At 56.0% G+C, this 19,208-nt stretch overlaps 1 protein-coding gene across 3 annotated transcripts in view; it reads right to left on the bottom strand.

Annotated features, from left to right (window-relative positions):
* Positions 1-19,208, bottom strand: part of LOC102450730 (N-alpha-acetyltransferase 25, NatB auxiliary subunit-like) — a 161,494-nt gene that overhangs the window by 32,463 nt on the left and 109,823 nt on the right. The window lies entirely within an intron of this gene.

Raw genomic sequence — 19,208 nt, 5'->3', positions numbered from 1 at the left:
ATGGAGTGGTATTAGCCAGGGGGTAGGAGTGGTGTCCCTGCCCAAGGTTTGTGGAAGGCTGGAGAGGGATGACACGAGACAAATGGCTTGGTCACTTTCTTCGGTCCATCCCCTCCAGGGTCCCTAGGGTTGGCCGCTGTCGGCAGACAGGCTACTGGGCTAGATGGACCTTTGGTCTGACCCAGGACGGCCATTGTAAGCTCAGGGTCGGGGGTCTCAGTGGACCCCCTTGATTTTCATGCACACCTGCTCCTGGGTGGCCAGGCTGGCAGCTCTCCTGCCCTAGCCGGCCACTTTCCTGTGCCTAGTGCGGAGATCTTGGACAAGGTCCACGATCTCCGCACTAGCCCAGGTGGGTGCCCGCCTCTTGCGGTCCCGGGCAAGCTCCCGGGAGCCGCCAGCCTGGTCCCGGGAAGAGGGGGAGGGCTGGGGGGCATCGGGTGGGTGGCTCTGTGCCGTGCCAGGTGCAGGGTCTGCTGGCTGGGTGCTGGCAGGCTTGCACCTGGCACGGGCACCGTAGCCAGCCCGTGCCCCTTTAAGGGGTCCGGGGCCGGGAGGGGGGCATAGAGTTTCCCTGGTGTTGGCCAGAGTGGCCACCAGGGAAAGCTGGGGAGGGCTAGCCTCCCACTAGTTCGAATTAAGGGGCTACACAGCCCTTAATTCGAACTAGTAAGTTCGAACTAGGCTTAATCCTCGTAAAATGAGGTTTACCTAGTTCGAACTAAGCGCTCCGTTAGTTCGAATTTAATTCGAACTAACGGAGCGCTAGTGTAGCGCCTATGAAAGTTAGTTCGAACTAACGGACGTTAGTTCGAACTAACTTTGTAGTGTAGACATCCACCAGAGCACCCTCAGGGTCACTCCTACCCAGAAAGGAACGCCTCTGCGTGGCCGGGGTGCGTAGGCCCAAAGACTTAAGCATGGCCCTAGTGTCTTTCAGCCCGTGTAGGCGCTGGTCTGTTTGCTCTGAGAAAAACGAGGTACCCTCAAAGGGGAGGTCCTGTAGGGTATTTTGGACCCCAGGAGGCACCCCGGAACCCTGTAACCAGGAGCTGCGGTGCAGTACTACCCCTGTGGCCATGACTCTGGAAGCGGCGTCGGCCACCTCGAGCGCTGGTTGCAGGGCCGCCCGAGAGATGGCCCGTCCCTCATCTTGCAGGGCTTTAAACTCTGCCCGGGACTCCCGGGGGAGCAAGTCAGCACACTTGGCCATTGACACCCAGGTGTTATAGCCATACTGGAAGAGGAGGACCTGCTGGTTAGCAATCCGGTACTGGATTCCCCCCGGACGCATAAACCTTCCTCCCCAGTAAATCGGCCTTTTTGGCGTCCTTACTCTTGGGGGTCACCGCTAGTTGCCCCTGCCTCTCCCTCTGGTTGACTACCTGGACCACCATGGAGCCGGGGGGAGGATGAGAGAAGAGGTGTTCGTTACCCTCCGGTGTGACAAAGTATCTGTGCTCGGCTCGCTTATCCGTGGGCGGGATGGAAGCCGACGTTTGCCAGAGGGCAGCGGAGATTTTGGCAGTCTTATTAATGGGCAGTGCCGCTCTGGAGGGGGTGTCGGCCTGCAGAATGTTGACTGTCGGGTCAGAGTCCTTGACAACCTTGTCAGCCTGAACTCCCAGATTTTGGGCCAGGCGACGGAGAAGGTCCTGGTGTGCCCTGGCATCCATAGAGGGGCGTCGCATCTGCCAACGCTTCGTTCGGGGAAGAGGACGATGACCTCTTTGCAATGTCCCCCATGTGGATGTCTGTGCGCTCCTAACCCTCAGAGGTGGTTACAGAGGGAGGAGGAGGAGGACCTGGCTGGCTTGACTGACCCGAACTCTCTGCTGGACCCGGGGATGGCTGGCCCGGGGGCAGGGAATGTGTTCAAGTGGGAGACCGGACCAAGGGGGTCACCGATGGGGGAGCCTGAGGCCCTGACACTGAGGAAGTCGGTTGAAGAGGCACGGAGCCCTGGCTCTGGTGGCATGCCCAGAGAGTCCAGAAAGGCCACTGCCCCGACGGTTGAGGAAGCCAGGTTTGCTGCAGCATCCGCACCGACATCGGTTGCCCCCATTGCTGCTGGTGTGGAGGAGACTGGTGCTGGGAATGGTACCATGATCGGGAACGGTGCCAGGAGCACGATCAGTGCCGGGAGCGTGACCTGGACCCCCTAGGCGACCACGCTGAGGCCGCATGAGAGTCAGAGGAATAGTGCGATGCGGACCACGGCGGCGCCAATGATGGGTGCGGCGGGGCATGATGGGACATAACCTCAGGTTTGCTGCGGTGCAGGGGTGGAGGAGGAGGAGGAGGCATGGCCATGGCTGGTTCCTCAGGCGGGGCAAGCACCGTGGTGCCTGGGGTGCAGGACTCGGCTGCTGCCGGTGCTCTTGCCGGTGATGTTACTGCGACCGGCACCGAGGGCGGTGCCGACTGCGGCCCGAGGCTGCGCACCTCATGCTGCTGCTCATGGGGCACCCGTGGCGAGTGGTACCAGGAGTCCCCGTGCCGTCTGGGCGGTGTCACAGCAGGGGGAGGCGAGGGGGGCGACTCAATAAGCACCCTGGCTGCCTCCAGTGCCTCCGGCATGGATGGGTCAGGGAGGTCCACCGGCGGAGCTATCATCCCCTCTGCCGGGGTGGGTAATCGCCTGGCCTCGAAGGCCTGGGGCGTGGGCTGTCTGGTGCCACGTGCCCCACCGAGGGGCGCACGGAGGGCGCGTGCCCAGGTGGGGACCGACCCCTGTCCGGCTGCCTCTTCCTGGATGGTGCCGGTGAGTGGGAGCGGTGCCTGGCCCTGAGCGGTGCCGGGGAAGGGCGGCGCGTTGATGCCTCCCGCACTGAGGCTGGTGCGCTGCCCGTGCTCGGTGCCGAAGCCGGTGTCGGGTGGAGAGCTGACTCCATTAAGAGTGCCCGGGGACGGGATTCATGCTCTCGCTTAGTCCTGGGCTTAAAGGCTTTGCAGATTTTACACACTGATGTTAAGTGTGATTCTACCAGGCACTTCAAACAAGATGAGTGTAGATTGCTGCAGGGCATAGACTTGCTGCACTTCTTGCAGGCTTTGAAGCCCTGATGGCCAGGCATGCCCTGCCGCATGGAGCGCCACGGCGGGGTGAAGAGGTCAAGCACAAAGAAGAGTCTTTAAAAGTAAGTTCACAGGTACTTAACTGAAGCACAAAGGTAAATAATCAATGGATTAAGCAGTTGAAAACACAACTCAGGGAGCTGAGGTTGTTCCAATGACCGTCAGGGTGGTAAGAAGGAACAGGCTGGAGAGAGCACCAGCAGGGTATATATATGCACTGATATACTGGCACCACTGTAGGGGACTCCCTGCTGGCTCTAAGGGTACAGCTGAGGGAAAATCTTCCGACGCACTCTGCGCTCACACACCTATATTGGAATGCACATGAGCAATCACTAGAAGAAGGAGGAAGTGTTACAGTTTCTTGGGTTCACTGGCTACTACAGAAGATACATCAAAGGCTACTCCAAATTGGCAGCCCCATTATTCAGACTAACTGGAGGGGGCACCCAGACCAGAAGGAGAAATCAGAGAGGTCCTACTAAGATTCCTCTGTCCCAATAAAACTGGGAATGTGACCAGGCTTTTACAGAGCTGAAGACAAAGCTGACAACTGCACCAATATTAGGTTATGCTGACTACAGTTTACCATTCATTCTCCAGACAGATGCATCTACAGAGGGGCTAGGAGCTGTACTGGCACAGGTTCAGTTAGGAAAGGAAAGGGTCATAGCTTATGCCAGCAGGCGCTTAACTGCCTCAGAAAAAAGTTATCCTGCCCATAAACTGGAGTTTTTGGCATTAAAATGGGCAGCTGCAGATACATTTAGGAAACCAATTCCCAGTGCTAAGTGACAACAATCCACTGACCTATGTTACTACTACTGCTAGGTTGGATGCAACTAGTCAAAGGTGGATGGCAAAGCTGAAAGAGTTCAACTTCGACAAAGTACCGACCTGGGAGAAGCAATGCCAATGCTGATGGCCTGTCTTGGCTACCCTGGGAGGAGGTGGCTACTGTTCTGAATGCCAGATGCAATGTGTCCTCCGTAGCAACCCAGGATGATGGCCAAGGGACAGCTACAGATAGAACTGAGCTACTCTATTGGCCAGGCATAGAGTTAATCCCAGGCCTGCCTAAGAATTGAGGAGGCTGCAGGAAAAGGATGCAGTAATCTCTCAAGCAAGGTCCTACCTGCCCAGACAACAGACACCCAGTGCCCGAGAGAGGCGGAAGGAAGTAACGCCAGTGAAGATATTACTGAACCAATGGAAACGATTGCAGCTGGTAGAAGGGATCTGTGGCCAGGGCGTTGCCCTGCACTGGCCCTTTAAGGGGCTGGGAGCTGGAGTGAAGCCCAGCTGAGGCAGCTAATGAGGGCCCAGCTGGAGGCCATATAAAGCAACTCCTGGAAGAAGGAGGAAGACCTGCCTGCCATGAGAAAGGCTTCGGCCTGGCAAACCCAGGATACCTGGCCTGAGGCCCAGGGCTGCAAGGAGGCAGTCATGGAGGGCAGGGCTCACATGGAGGCAGCCCTAAAAGGCCAGGCTTCAAGGAGGCAGCTGTGGTAGGCTGTGGGAGTTTGAGCCAGGGAAGCCCCAGGCCATAAGTCCGCAAGGCAGGGTTGCAGGAGGCAACCGGGCAGGCAGAGTGGGAGAAGAACTGGGGGTCCTGGGGAGTAGGGAGGACCCTGGAGGAAGAACAATGACTCCCACTCTCTCCCCCCCCCCCCCCCCCCCCGGGAAGGGGGCACAGACCAAGAGTGGAGTTTTTCCCTCCAGCAGTGACCTGAAAAGAACCCCTCACCCAGAGGGGCACGTTGGCGTCGGAGCAGCTGGTGACTTCCCCACAAGCCACCCTGAGGGAAGAAGCCGTGCGTAGAAGTGTGTGAACCCGCTACAGATCCTTTACAGGAGAACAATCATCCCTGGAGAGGAACAGATCCAACAATTTGTGCTACCAGAGAAACTCCAGAGACATGTGTTTGAAGCTCTGCACACAGACATGGGACACATGGGCACTGACCATACAGTGGACCTCATCCGCACTCGCTGTTATTGGCCAGGCATGCAGTCCACCATTCAGAAGTGGTGCCTCTCCTGCAAAAGGTGCTGCCTAAGAAAGAGAGGCATCTTTGGAAGCAGAGCTCCACTTGTCTCAATCCATACCAGTAGCCCCCTGGAGCTAGTATGTATTGATTTTCTCACCCTGGAACCATCCTGGGGGGGGGGGGGGGGGGGGCGCATCGAGAATATCCTGGTAGTTACTGATCACTTCAGTCGATATGCTCAGGTGTACCCTACTCGTGACCAACAGGCGTCTACAGTGGCCAAGGTGATGTGGAAACAGTTCATCTGCAACTGTGGCATCCCTGAAAGGATACATGCAGACCAGGGGAGAAATTTTGAAAGTAATCTCCTTGTCCAGCTTTGGAAACTGTTGGGGATCTCAAAAAGCAGAACCACGCCCTATCACCCCCAGGGGAATGGGACTACTGAGTGGTTCAACCGGACACTCATGAATATGCTGGGAACCCTGTGTCCAGAGCAAAAGGACTATGTTGAGTCCATGACTCATGCCTACAACTGCACTCGTCATGAGTCCACTGGGTTTTCCCCATTCTTCTTAATGTTTGGCCGGCACCCAAAGCTGAAGATAGATCTAGCTCTGGGTCTCCCCCACTGAGAAAATGGGGGGTTAGAGGTGGAGGAGTAAGTCTCCCAGCTCAGAGAATGCCTGGAGACAGCATACCATCAGGCTGCACAGGCATCTGAAGCTGCCAAACGTCACCAGAAAAAGTACTATGACCGCCAGACACGAGAAGCCCCACTGATTCTTGGGAGACAGAGTGCTAGTAGCCTGGGAAAAGAAAGGAAGACAGAAACTGGGAGACAGATGGGAACCAACTCCCTATATTGTGATTAGAAGACAAGGGGACTTGCCTGTCTATGTAGTGCAGTCAGAATGGGGGGGGGGGGGAAGAAACGGGTCATACACTGTAACCAAATTACGCCAGGCATGTTTCTACCTATCAGTGGAGTCAGCCAGTCAGCCGGGAAGTAGACATGCAGGGAGCCATGCCAGAACCTGGAGGGAAGCCTCCCATTGGAGGCAGGGGCAGGAACAGAACTTACTGGAGGCCCTATAGATAGGCCGGGGGCTGTAGGAGGAAAGAAAACCAACCCCTTCCCCCCGTTTGGGGCTGGATTTCCAGTGGATGCCTTTTTTGTTGTGGTTTGTTAGCTGCCCGTTGCTCCTGGGCTGGTGTGAGTTGGTGCCCTTTAAGAGGAGCCGGGGGGGGGGGGGGGGGTGCACGGGGGGAGGACATTAAACTGCGGCTCCCAGTCCTTCCCTGGATGGGCAATTCCTGTGGGTGGTGACATGATGTTGGCCTGCCATGACATGAAATCCGTAGAACAGATTAGGTCAGTGGCTATAAAAGGCAGCAAGCAGGTTTGAAATTAGTTCTGCAGTGCAGAACTTCAAGGGAAGGGAGATGCACATGGTGGTAGCAGCAGCAGTTCTGGCTCCGGACCTGGGCATGTGTGGGGGAGAGATTGGGTTAGAGCAGGGGGTGGGGGAGGGAGAGAGAGTAGGAATCCCGGGACTGCATGCCAGCTCCAACTTCTCAGGAAGCACGCGGCTGCTGTGCGGAGCAGAGGAAGAGCGTGCACTTCCTGAGAAGCTGGAGCTGGCATACAGTCCCAGGACTCCTATGCACCCACACCCTGCACAGGCAGGCAGCAGGGGGCAGGAAGTCTCCAGCCGAGCGACAAACCCGGTGTTTCAGGAAGTGCGCCAGCTGTTTATGGGAGAGGAAGAGAGGAGGGGAAGAGCAGCCCGCATGCTTCCTGAGACCGGAAATCCCCAGGTAACGGCTGAGCTGTCCTTGTCCCCTCCCCCTGGCTAGACACCCCCCACCAGCACCTTGTCCCCTGCCCCAGCACACCTGCCCCAGGACCCACCAGCACCTTGTCCCAGCACTCTGTCCCCTGCCCCCACCAGCACAGTTGGGGCCACATTGGTGAGGCTTGGGGGGTTTTGGAGGAGGTGGGTTTTTTTTGGGCATCTCCCTTGTGTGGCCCCCGACTGACTTTTCTGTGGGTCAGTGACCCCTGACTCAAAACAGGTTCCCTGCCCTTCTCATAAAGACAATGCTGAAACGTTGTGTTGACATAATATTTTATTTAAAAATGAAGCCTGGCCAACAAACCCCCAATTGGGGCCCAGCCCCCATCTGGCCACAGTATCATGACACTCCTGCACTCCCCAGACCCCAAACCTGAGCCTATCATACACTGGAACCCCCTGTCCTGGGCCTCTTACATCCCCAAACTCCTGCACCCCACATCCCGTCTTCTGCCACAACACTCCTGCACCATCCACACTGCAAATCTGTGTCCTGAGCCCATCATACTCCCAGCCTCCCTGCCCTGAGCCCCTGACACACCCCAGCCCAAACTCCTGCACCCTCATGGCCACAACCCTGCGGCTTGCTCTGCACACCCCTCCACCTGACCCCAACACTCCTCAGCCTGGAGCCCCCTCCCTGGGACGGCGTACCGGCACCTGCTTTCTCCCCCCCCCCCCAAACAACTTTCCCCCCGGTACGTGGCTCTTCACATTCTGTCCATCGCTATTTTGGCTCTTCATCTCTAAACGGGTTGGCCACCCTGGTGTAGTTAATCCTAACTACATGCACCCCACCCCCCCGTTGCATCTGTATCAGAGGCAGCAAAGGGGGGGGGCGGGGGGAGAGGTGGGAGCCAGCACATGTGGGAAGCCAGCTTTCCAAGTGGCTCCCTGCACCTACCAGCATCTGCAGAGCCACCTTGCACCCCCCCCCACCCCCATTCACACTGCTGCTTCTGTTTCAGAGACAGCACTGAGAAACCAGTGCTCACACCTGCCCCCTAAATATAAATATGTAACCGCTGGAAAATTCAGGGGTTACACATTTACACAAAAATAAACAGTTTGCTAACCTCCCTAGTGTGGACAGAGTTTCAAAGGTGCATGAGTTTGCACAAGTAATGCTATTCAGCGTATGCATGCTGCTTGACACTCACAGTAAAGTATAAATAATGAATGGCATAGCAAACATAGTATGCATGGAGAAAAACCCCACAAGCCCCGCAGCCAATGCATTCTTCAAAGTACCAGAAAATCAAGAGCACGTGAAACTTATGTTTCCTTTAGGTCTTCACATTTCTGATTTCTAAAATTCCCTCAATGCTTGGAAAAACAAAGGAAATGTGTAGAATCTGCTGACTGAGTGAGGCTATGTCTAGACTGTCGCTTTATATCGGAAAAATGTATACAAATTGCGCTCCACAATTTGCGTACCTTTTTCCGATAGTTTTGTCAGAAGAGGCTTTTCCGAAATTTGGCCCGTCTACACTAGGCCAAATTTCAGAAAAGCCTCCTCTTTCGGAAGAGCCCTTCTTCCTCGTGGCACAAGGAAGACAGGGCTTCCAAAAGAGCGTGTCTACTCTTCTGCAATAAATGTTGGAAGAGCAGACATGTTCCCTGGACACGGCGGAGTTTTTCCAGGATACTGGAGTCTAGACAGAGCCTGAATTAGCAGAAAGTTTACTTGTGCTACTCCAAGGTAATTAAAGAACCAGAAAGACAATTCAGTTTGAAGTGCTAATGCAATTGTAGGAAATGCTTCAAAAGGGATAAGACAATTTGAAGTCTAGTTCATTAAGAGAAAGTGAATTGAAGTAGTTACATTTGTCCACTCCCAGTTCTTGTAGATTTACAGTGACATTTTCGTATTTAAGGTACTAAATTTCACACAGCAATAGTACAGAAGACCAAGAGAAATGGAGGAGAATAGTACACAAATGGCAATCAAATGTATAAGGTCCACAATGAAATATGCAATTTGTTTCTCTAATCCCACCTGAGGGGGTCTTGCTTAATCGGTTAACGGATTAAATGGGATTTTACATCCCTACTGTAAAGCTCCTAGAACAATGTAAAGTCATGCTGGGATAGACATGCTCATAAAATCAATTTGCACCTTCTTTATCAGCTTCACGTAACATGAACACTCCAATTCACTATTTTTTTCCCTTTCCTTCTCCCCGCTGCCACCCCCCCCCCCATTCATTTTGGAACAGGACTTTTAATACTCCAGTCATCTGAAGAAGTGGGTTGTACCCACAAAAGCTGATGATACCATCTACATGTTTTGTTAGGCTATTCATTGTTTAAGTCTTTCCAGTTACAGACTAACTCGGCTACCCCTCTGATGCTGATAAGAATTTGTCTGGAAGCAACACAGCCCCACAGACCTGATTCTATAACTGTGCTATTCGCTCATTTCCCAGAGTCAGTGAGTTTTGGGGCTACACACAATGCCCCCTCAGTGTTTACAGCAGCATCAATGTACAGAGTGGAGTTTTTCTTTTCAGTTCCATTGAAAACATGTCTACATCAGTTCATACAATTCTCATAATTAGAAATTGTAAACACAGCCATCAATTATTTTACATGAGGAAAGCATAATTTCCCAAACAAGAATAATTCTCATACTACGTGGCAATAGCACAAAGAAGAAGTTACTCACCTTGTGCAGTAACGATGGTTCTTTGAGATGTGTCCCCCCGTGGGTGCTCCACTCTAGGTGACTTCAGAGCAGTAGTCTAGTCTATGGAGGTGGGTATCAGAGTTATGACCTCTTTGCCATAGCCAAGACTGCGGAGGCAACTGCTGAGTCACGAATGGAAGTGTTGACAGCGTAATGTTTTGCGAACTTTGTGAAGTTGGATGACCATGTAGCTGCACGGCAGATATCTGGTAAGAACCCCTTAAGGAAGGCTGTGGAAGTTGCGACCGCTCTGGTTGAATGTGCTCTCAGTGTACGGTGGGGTGTCGGGTGTCTTATTTTACAATGAGCAGCAGTGTAAAATGCGGAAGACAATAAGTTTCTAAATGGGCTGCGCTGTCAGAGGTTGGCCTTTGGAGCACTTGGCAGTGGATAGTAGCAAGCGCTGGGATTTTCCGAAAGCTCGTATTCTGTCCAAGAAGAACACAAGGGCCCGGCAAACGTCCAAGGTGTGTAGGCGAGACTCATGGGCTGTGTCTACACTGGCCCCTTCTTCGGAAGAGGCATGCTAATTTCTAACTTTGGAATAGGGAAATCCGTGGGGGATTTAAATATCCCCCGCGGGATTTAAATAAACATGGCCGCCACTTTTTTTCCGGCTTGGATGGCTGGTCTGTCGGATGACTCCCCTTGTGGCTGGTCCTGTTCCAATAAATGCTCTGCGTCAGGATCAGAGTGCTGAGGTAACCAAGGCACGTCTCCAGTAGGGGTAGGTGGTCTCGTGACCACGGATGTAGCAGGCAGGATGACAGTGTCGTGGTGGTAGCAGCATGGCGATCTTGAGCAGGTGCGTCGTCCGGAGAAAGGGCAGCATCAATCGTAGCAATGGTGTTCGTAGTGGTGCCTGGAGAATACCTTGAGGAATATCACCTCCTCATGGACTGGTGATAGTGGGAATAAGATGAAAGGGTAGGAGATCTAGGTGAACATGACCTGCCTCTTGAGTGCCTTAGAGATCGTGTGGATCTGTGACGATGATAGCACTGGGGTCCAGGTGGGGAAACCCCCAAGCACGGAAAACCAACTGGGCTATGTCCCAGCGGAGGGACCACTCGTGACTCGCGAAAGACCTGTTCAACCTGGTGAAGCAGGAGAGGAAGGCTCAGGTGAAAATGGCACCAGTTCCAGGCTAGGAGAGGGAGTAATAAGTCTCCTCGACTTGCGCAAGGCCTTCGACAGTGCCGGAGAGGAGTGGTGGTGCAGGGGCACCTCTGGCTCCATTTCTAACTGCGGCACCTGCGCTGTCAGTGCCGAAATAAGCGCATGCATGCTCGGTGCTGTGTCGGAGCCAGCACGTCAGGCGCCGGGACCGTTGTCGGTGCTGGTTTCGCCACCGGTGCCGTGGTCGTTCTCGGTGCCAGCATAGAGGACCTTCTTGGTGCTGCTGCCGGTGCCAATTCTGCTCTCGGTGCTGACAGGGTTATCTGTGCTGGTTCCCCTGAAAGGGTAGAACTTGGCACTGATGTGCTGCGGGCAGCTTCGCGCCAGCGCGATAGGAGAGGCCCGAAGTGCCTGGCTTTTCCCCCATGCTAGTCTGCCTGGCTAGAGAATGGCGGGGTGGGGAAGATCTTCCCTTAGTCGCGCTCGGGGTGGCCCGATGCTTGTCCGTTGCCGGAGTGTCTGGGAGCCGCGAGGCATCAGGCCCAGCAGGTTGTAGGGCCTTATTAAACAACAGCATCTTGAGCCGCATTTCGCGGTCTCGTCTGGCTTGCGCTGTGAGTTTGGCGCAGTGCTGGCATTTTTGAGGGATATGACCCTCGCCCAAACACTTGATACATCGAGAATGCCCGCCCGAAGCAGGCATCGCGTCTTGGCACGTAGCACATTTCTTGAAACCGGGCATGTGTCGTTTTGAGGTGCGACTACGCAGAACTTAACTGCGTTAGGAGGAACTGGCGGGAGCCGGACAGCATGCACTCAGAGTCAGCGCAAACGGTGCGCGACGCCTACCATGCATGCATGGTCTGGCTGGACTACTGCGGACAACTCTCCGATCTGCGGCGTGGGACAAGCCCGACACCTAAAGAGTGGAGCACCCACGGGGACACCACTCAAAGTAGTAGTCATGGTTCTCAAACCCAGACCCCACTTGAATTATGCTACGACTTGCAACTTGTGACTAACTTTCATAACCCAAGGTGAGATAAGAAAGTGAAGTTACTAACTTCCGGTGCAGTAACTGTCGTTCTTCGAGGTGGTGTCCCCGCAGGTGCTCCACTATGGGTGCTGGACTTGCCCCGGCGCCGCAGACTTGTCATTAGCAGTGTCTGGCCGGACCACGCATGTGCCGCAGGCTCGCGGCTTTCGCGCTCTGTTGCGCGGTCCGGCCCCTCCGCCAGTTCCTTGAAACCGCCTCGGAGTCTGTAAGAGACAAGCAGAGAGAGAGAGAGAGAGAGAGAGAGAGAGAGGACTCCGAAGCGGGGAGGAGGGCGGGTAGTGGAGCACCCACAGGGACACCACCTCGAAGAACGACAGTTACTGCACCGGAGGTGAGTAACTTCGCTTTCTTCTTTGGGGATATCCCCGCGGGTGCTCCACTATGGGTGACTGCATAGCGGTAGTCGCCAAAAATGGAAGGAGGGCAAGGAGACCCTATTTATCCGCCGTGGAGAGCACCGCAGTCGCCACTGCCCCATCTGAGTGAGAGAGAGAGAGAATAATGCTTAGCAAAGGTCCCATGAGAGGACCAGGTCGCCGTTCTGCAAATGTCCTTCAGAGATACGCCTCTGTGGAATGCTGTAGGTGTGGCCATGGCTCCAGTGGAATGAGTGTGTGGTTGGGATGGAAGGGGCAACCCTCTTGTTGCGTACGATTGCACTATGCATGCGGTTACGAGATTGGAGATTCTCTGGGAAGATAGATGTTGACCCTTTGACCTGTGTGCCAGGGAGACGAATAAATGGTCCGTAAGCCTGAACGATTTAGTACGATCTATGTAGAACGTTAAGGCCCTGCAGATGTCCAAGGAATGTAGGGCCGCGTCTCATGGCGAGGCATGGGGCTTCGGGAAAAAGGTTGGCAAGATGACTGGTTCATGAACGTGGAAATTGGAGACAATCTTGGGTAGGAACCTCGGATGTAATCTCAAGACTACCCCATCGCTACGGAAAATCGTGTATGGTGGAATGGCCATCATGGCGGAAAGCTCGCTAACCCTGCGTGCAGAGGTTATTGCGAGCAGGAAAACCGTTTTCAGAGTGAGGAATTGTAGGGATACGGTCGCTAGAGGCTCGAACGGTGGCCTCATTAGGGCATCGAGTACCACGTCCAGGCTCCACGCAGGAGGGACTGGGTTGCGTGGTGGGTCCATATTGATAAGGCCCTTGAGAAATCGTTTAGTCGTAGGATGGGCGAAGATAGAAACGCCATCTATCGGTGGTGTGAATGCTGATATTGCTGCGAGGTGCACCCTGATGGAGGCTAACGCAAGACCCTTGTTTTTTAGGTGCAGTGCACAGTCCAGTACGGAGGAAATGGACGGATGTGTTGGATCGTGGTGGTTCGAGGTACACCAGGAGGAGTATCTGCGCCACTTGTGAAGGTAAGTTTTCCTCGTGGTTTGTCGTCTACTTTGTACCAGGACGTGGTGGACTGTGACAGAGCAGAGAGATTCACATGGGTTCAGCCAGTTAGGAACCATGCACGGGGTAGGCATCGAAGCGGGATATCGCATTCACTCGCCGAAAGTCTATGCAGAACCGCGTGGACCCATCTGCCTTGGGGACCAGCACGATCAGGCTACGCCACTCACTTGCCGATTCCTCTATCGCACCCCAGCGGCGCAGCTGTTGGACCTCTTGCCTCACCGTATCCCACATTTTCCGGGGGAGGGGGCGCAGGGGCTCCCGCACAATTTGGCCTTCCTCCGTAATGATACGGTGCACCCCCCGCGTTGTCTGCCCGGGCCGGGTGGTGAGGGTCCCTTGATGTCGCTGGAAGAGGTCGTACAGTTGTGTCTGCTGTTGAGGGTTCAGCTCGGGGTCGAGGGTGATCCCCTGAGTTGTCGCCGCGCCCCCGCTCCAGGGTCCCCATTCGTCTCCCTACAAGGGCGGGGCAATCAGCAGGGCCTCTCGAGGCACCCACTTCTTTAATAGATTGACGTGGAAGATCTGGGTTCCCTGTCAGCGCCCAGACATCCTCACCTCGTAGTCAACCTCCCCGGCCATGCGGACCACCTCGAAGGGTCCTTGCCACTGAGCCAGCAGTTTCGATTCTTTCGTCGGCAATAGCAGCATCACTTGGTCACCCGGTTGGAACTCCCACCAGCAGGTGTTGGCGTTGTAATATTTCACCTGACGCTCCTGGCTCTCCCCGAGGTTCAGGCGCACGTACTCCCCCAGCTGGCTCAGTTTCTCCCGGAGTTGTGTAACGTATTGCACCGTCCCCCGGCCGGCAGTGGGTTGGTGTTCCCATCCTTCTTTAAAGAGGTCTAAGATCCCTCGCGGCCGTCGGCCGTACAGCAACTCGAAAGGGGAGAAGCCGGTGGATGCCTGCGGGACCTCCCGTACTGCAAAGAGGAGCCCCGGCAACATTAAATCCCACCCCCGGGGGTTGTCCTGCACGAACCGTCGTAACATTCCCTTTAGGGTCTGATTAAAACGTTCGACCAGCCCGTCAGTCTGGGGGTGGTAGACGGAAGTCTGCAACCGTTTGATCTTTAGCATTCGGCAGAGTTCCTTGATGACCCGGGACGTTACATTTGGAACTTGGTCGGTCAGAATACTTTGGGGCAGGCCGACCCGGGAGAATATCCTCAGCAGTTCCCGTGCTAGGGTCGGGGCCCTGGTGTTTCTTAGCGGGACTGCCTCAGGGTAGCAGGTAGTGTAATCCAGAACTACCATAATATAGCAGTGCCCCCGCCCCGAGGGCTCCAGGGGTCCGACCAAGTCCATGGCCACCCACTCGAACCATCGGGAGGGGTACTAGCGGGGCTCGCGGCACCCGCGGCGGGGCAGTCCTCTGGCATTCGGGGCATGACTCACAGAAGTCCCTCACAGCCCGGAAGACCCCCGGCCAATAAAACCTTTGCAAGATCCGCTCGAGCGTTTTCTTGCGTCCCAGGTGTCCCGACCAGGGGTTAGCATGTCCCAATTCCAGCACCTCCCGATGGAAGCAGGCGGGGACCACCAGCTGCTTCCACACCTCCTCGCCCCGCTCGGTGGTGACCCGGTACAGGTGATCGTTCCATACCTGGAATTGCGGTCCTTGGGCCGACGCCACCCCGGGTCGCTCGGTGTCCTCCGGTGCCACCGTTGGGTCCCAGGCGTGATGCAACGCGGGGTCCATCCTCTGCTCAGTTGTAAAATCAGGGTCCGTTTCCAGCTCGAGGCAGGTCCCTGCTCCGGCTTCCCCCAAGTTGGGCTGCCCGTGTCCCCTCAGTAGCGGCCCGAACCCTGGCCAGTCTCGGCCTATAAGCACGGGGTAGGGCCGACCCTCCACGGACGGTCCTGCCTGCCATCCGTTAAGCGGACCTGGACCGTTGGGTAGGCCTTCACTTCTCTGTGGACGCATCGCATCCGCACGGGCGGGCCCTCAGGCCTTCCGGGGGGGGGGGGGGGGGGGGGGATGAGGTCGGCCCTCACCAGCGTAACTGATGAGCCGGAATCCTCCAGGGCTTGGGCGGGCCGCCCTTCTACCAGTATCTCGCACAGCACCCGGTACCCTTCCCTGGGGTCGCCGTCTCCCTGTGCGGGTTGGTCCCCTTGGTTTAGTGTGCCATCAAGGGGCACTCCCGTCTAAAGTGCCCCTCCTGGCCACACTGGAAACACGCCCCGCGGGGTCCGGGCCGGGCTTCCCTTGGGCCGGACCCCAGCCGCTCCCCCACTTCGACATTCTCCGGAGTCGGGCTGGGCCAGACCGGCGCCAGTCGAGGGATGCTGTCTCTTCCCCGCCGAACTCCCGGGGGCGGGTCCCTCCCAGCCAGCTTCCCCGGGGGTCTGGGGCCTCCAGTCTTCGGGATGGGCAGGGTCTCCCGTCTGCTGCCCCCTTCCTCCCTTTCGGCTAGGAGGTGGGCCTCCATCAGTGCGATCGCCTCATTGAGGGTCGTCGGTTGGTTCCGCCTCACCCACCTCTGCCCCTCTCTGGGTAGGATGCGCACAAGCTGCTCCATCACGATGACCTCGGTAACCTGCGCGCCCGTCTTCTGCTCAGGCTCCAGCCAGCGGTTCGCCTATTCCCGCAGCCGTTGTGCCACCGCCCGAGGGCGGTCGCCTGGTTGGAACCCCTCTTGGCGGAACCTCTGCCTGCAGGTCTCCGGGGAGTGGCCAAGCTGGTCCAGGATGGCCTCTCGCACCTTCTGGTAATTTAAGGCATCGGGCATGGCCAGGCTGCGGTACGCCAGCTGGGCCAGGCCGCTCAGGTATGGGGCCACCAAGGTGGCCCACTGCTCCGGTGGCCACCGGGCTGCCATTGCCACCCGTTCGAACGTGGTGAGGAAGGCTTCAGGATCATCTTGGGGCCTTAACTTAGTGAGGCGCAGGGGTAGGTTGTGCCCCTCCCCAGGTCCCGCCATGGTCGCCCCCCACCTCCACTTGACCGTCTGCCGCCATTGTTCTTGCTGCGCGGCTAGCTCCTGGATCAAATGCCTCTGGTGCTCTTGAAATTGATTACTCAATTGTTGGACCAACTGGGCCTGCTGCTCTTGCTGGGCCTGCTGCTGCTGCCGCCGCTGGTTCTCCCCAAACCAGTCCAGAAACTGGTACGGCTTCATGGGCTCGTCTGCCTCACTTGCGGCCGCGGTGGTGGCGGCGATTGCTCGGTTCGCCTCGTCCCTTTCGTCTGTGGGTGACAACATTCAGACTACCCCCATTCTCCACCAGCATGCCAGGGTTTCTGGGTGCGAGCACCGCACCCCTATCCCTCCGAGGGGGGTTAGAGGGGACTCTGCGGACCCACCCATCTCTTGACGGTCCCGGGCGTCCCTAGCCCAGTTTAATCGCGGTGCCAGCGGTTGGGTGCGATCACCCCCCTACCCTAGTTCGGGTGGGGGGGGGGGGGTTCAGCAGACCTGCCACCAGCGGACCCGCCACAGCGTGAGTCCCTTCCCCCGCGGTCCGGGTCGGGGGCCCCTCCCCGCCCCTCAGGGGCTAGTAGTTGTCTGGGGGGGGGGGGGGGGGGCTGGGGCTGCAACTCTGGCGTGCGTGCTCCCGGGCAGCCCCCGGGGGGGGGGGGGGGGGGAGAGAGGGAGGAGGCCCCCCCTGCGGTTAGTGCGGACCCAGCTGGGTCCGTCACAGGGAGCATTGGCCATGTACCGAGAGGGAACCCATGTGGTCCCCCCAGCCTAGTAGGGAGGCGTCTGTTGTGATTTAGTGGAGAGGCTGCTGCAGGTGAAATGGTGTGCCCAACAGCAGGTTTGTGTGGCTGGTCCACCATCGGAGTGATTAAAGAATGCCAGGTGGCGGTGTAACGGGCCTGTGGAGATTGTATCTGGTGTGGTGGTATACGAGGGTCAGCCAATGCTGAAGGGCACGCAGGTGTAGTCTGGCATATTTCACCACGTACGTTGTGGCGGCCATGTGACCCATGAGTCTGAGACATGTGATGAGTGGGACGGTGGGGCTCACGGTGATGGTGCAAATGAGGTCCTGGATGGCTTGAAACCTCTGCAAAGGTAGGAATGCTCTGCCGGCGAGTGAGTCCAGACGGGCCCCAATGAACTCGATGTCCTGAGTGGGATGCAAGACGGACTTCTGTTCGTTGAGGAGGAGTCTGAGCGATTGAAAGACTTGCATCGTGAGGTGAACCATGCGGGAGACCTCATGTGCCGAAGTGCCTTTGAGCAGACAGTTGTCCAGATAAGGGAAGATGAGCACCCCTTGGCGTCGGAAAAAAGCCGTGACCACGGATAGGACCTTTGAGAACACCCTAGGGGCTGAGGATAGCCCGAAGGGGAGGACCTTGTATTGGAAATGGTCCTTCGCCATGACGAAGCGCAAGAACCTTCTGTGAGCAGGGTGGATAGGGACGTGGAAATAGGCGTCCTGGAGGTCGAGGGCGGCAAACCAGTCCTGTGGATTTAAAATAGGGATTATGGAAGCTAGTGTTGTCATTTTGAATCGTTGCTTCCTGAGATATTTGTTCAGACGACGGAGGTCTAGGATAGGGCGCCAGCCTCTGGACCTTTTCTGGGTGAGGAAATAGTGAGAGTAAGAGCCCCTGTTCCTGAAGTCCTTCGGAACTGGCTCTATGGCACCCAGAGAAAGAAGGCAGTCGACCTCTAGTCTGAGGAGGGTTTTGTGAGAGGGGTCCCTGAAGAGGGACGGGGTGGGAGGGGTGGTTGGTGGGATGGCTATGAGAGGGATGGGATAGCCAAACTGAACGGTCGAGGACCCATTTGTCCGTGGTGATTTTTTCCCATTGATGTAGAAAGGGTCTTAGACGGTGGTGGAATAGCTGGGTTGAACGATTCACAGTGCTGCCTGTGGCTGTCTGCTCACCCTCGACCAACACATCAAATCTGTTGCTTGCTGTTGGATGGCATGTTCATTCTGCCGTTTGGGTTTTGGTGTCGTTGAGGCCTCTGGCGAGAATGCTGATTGTCAAAAGGCCTCTGTTGTTGGTGCTGTTGTTGCCACTGGTGTCTAATGTAGGGGTAATCATATCTGCGCTGATAGGGTGAGTACCAACGTCTCTTAAAGGGGGGGCGTATACATCCCCAAAGTTCGCAGGGTTGTCCGAGAGTCTTTAGAGGAGTGCAGGATTGCGTCCGTGGTCTCTGCAAAGAGCTTAACCTTGTCGAAGGGTAAGTCCTCGACTTTTGTCTGTAGTTCCTTTGGAACTCCTGCCGCTTGGAGGAAAGAGGCTCTACGCATAAGAATAGCTGTAGCGGCAGAACGAGCAGCAGTATGAGCCACGTCCATGGCCATCTGGAGGGATGCTCTCACTGATGTGTAGCCCTCTTGGATGACTGACCTCAGGATCGATCTTTGAGTCAGGGAGATGATCCATGAGAGGAGTGAGGCGCGAAAATGTACTGAAGGTATGATTGGAGAGATGCGCCAAGTAGTTGGCGATTCTAAGGAGTAAAGTCGCTGAGGTGTATACCTTCCTGCCCAGAACGTCGAGCTTCCTTACGTCTTTATCAGAGCCCTGGTGTTTGAGGTGAGGGGCTCTAGATCTCTGTTGAGCTGCATCGACTACTAAAGTGTTAGCCTGTGGATGGGCAAAGAGGAATTCCATGCCCTTTGGTAGCACGAAATATTTCTTGTCGGCTCTTTTGTTGGTGGGAAGGGCCGACGCTGGAGCATGACACACCTCGTCAGCCAGTTCCAGGATGCCTTCGTCGAGAGGGATGGCGAGGCGTGAACTATGTCGCAGTTGGAGATTCCTAAAAAGCTTGTGCTGCTTATCTTTGAGCTCTTGTAGCGGAATCTCCTGTGTAATAGCTACCCGCTTAAATAATTCTTGGAATTGACGGAGGTCGTCTGGAGGAGAGCTGTCGTCGGGGTTCACTGTGTCCTCCGGAGGAGATGAAACCGGAATGGAAGACCCCGAGGTATGGTGCACAAAGGGAGTATGTTCCGACTCTGAAGAGTGGTGAGATGGTGATGCCGCATGATGCGGAGGAGTAAGGGG

Source organism: Pelodiscus sinensis, chromosome W, assembly GCF_052426305.1.
Source record: "Pelodiscus sinensis isolate ZL-2025 chromosome W, ASM5242630v1, whole genome shotgun sequence".
NCBI lineage: Eukaryota > Metazoa > Chordata > Testudines > Trionychidae > Pelodiscus > Pelodiscus sinensis.
The sequence above is the reverse complement of the archived record's forward strand: the minus strand, read 5'-3'. Positions and strand labels throughout refer to the sequence as shown.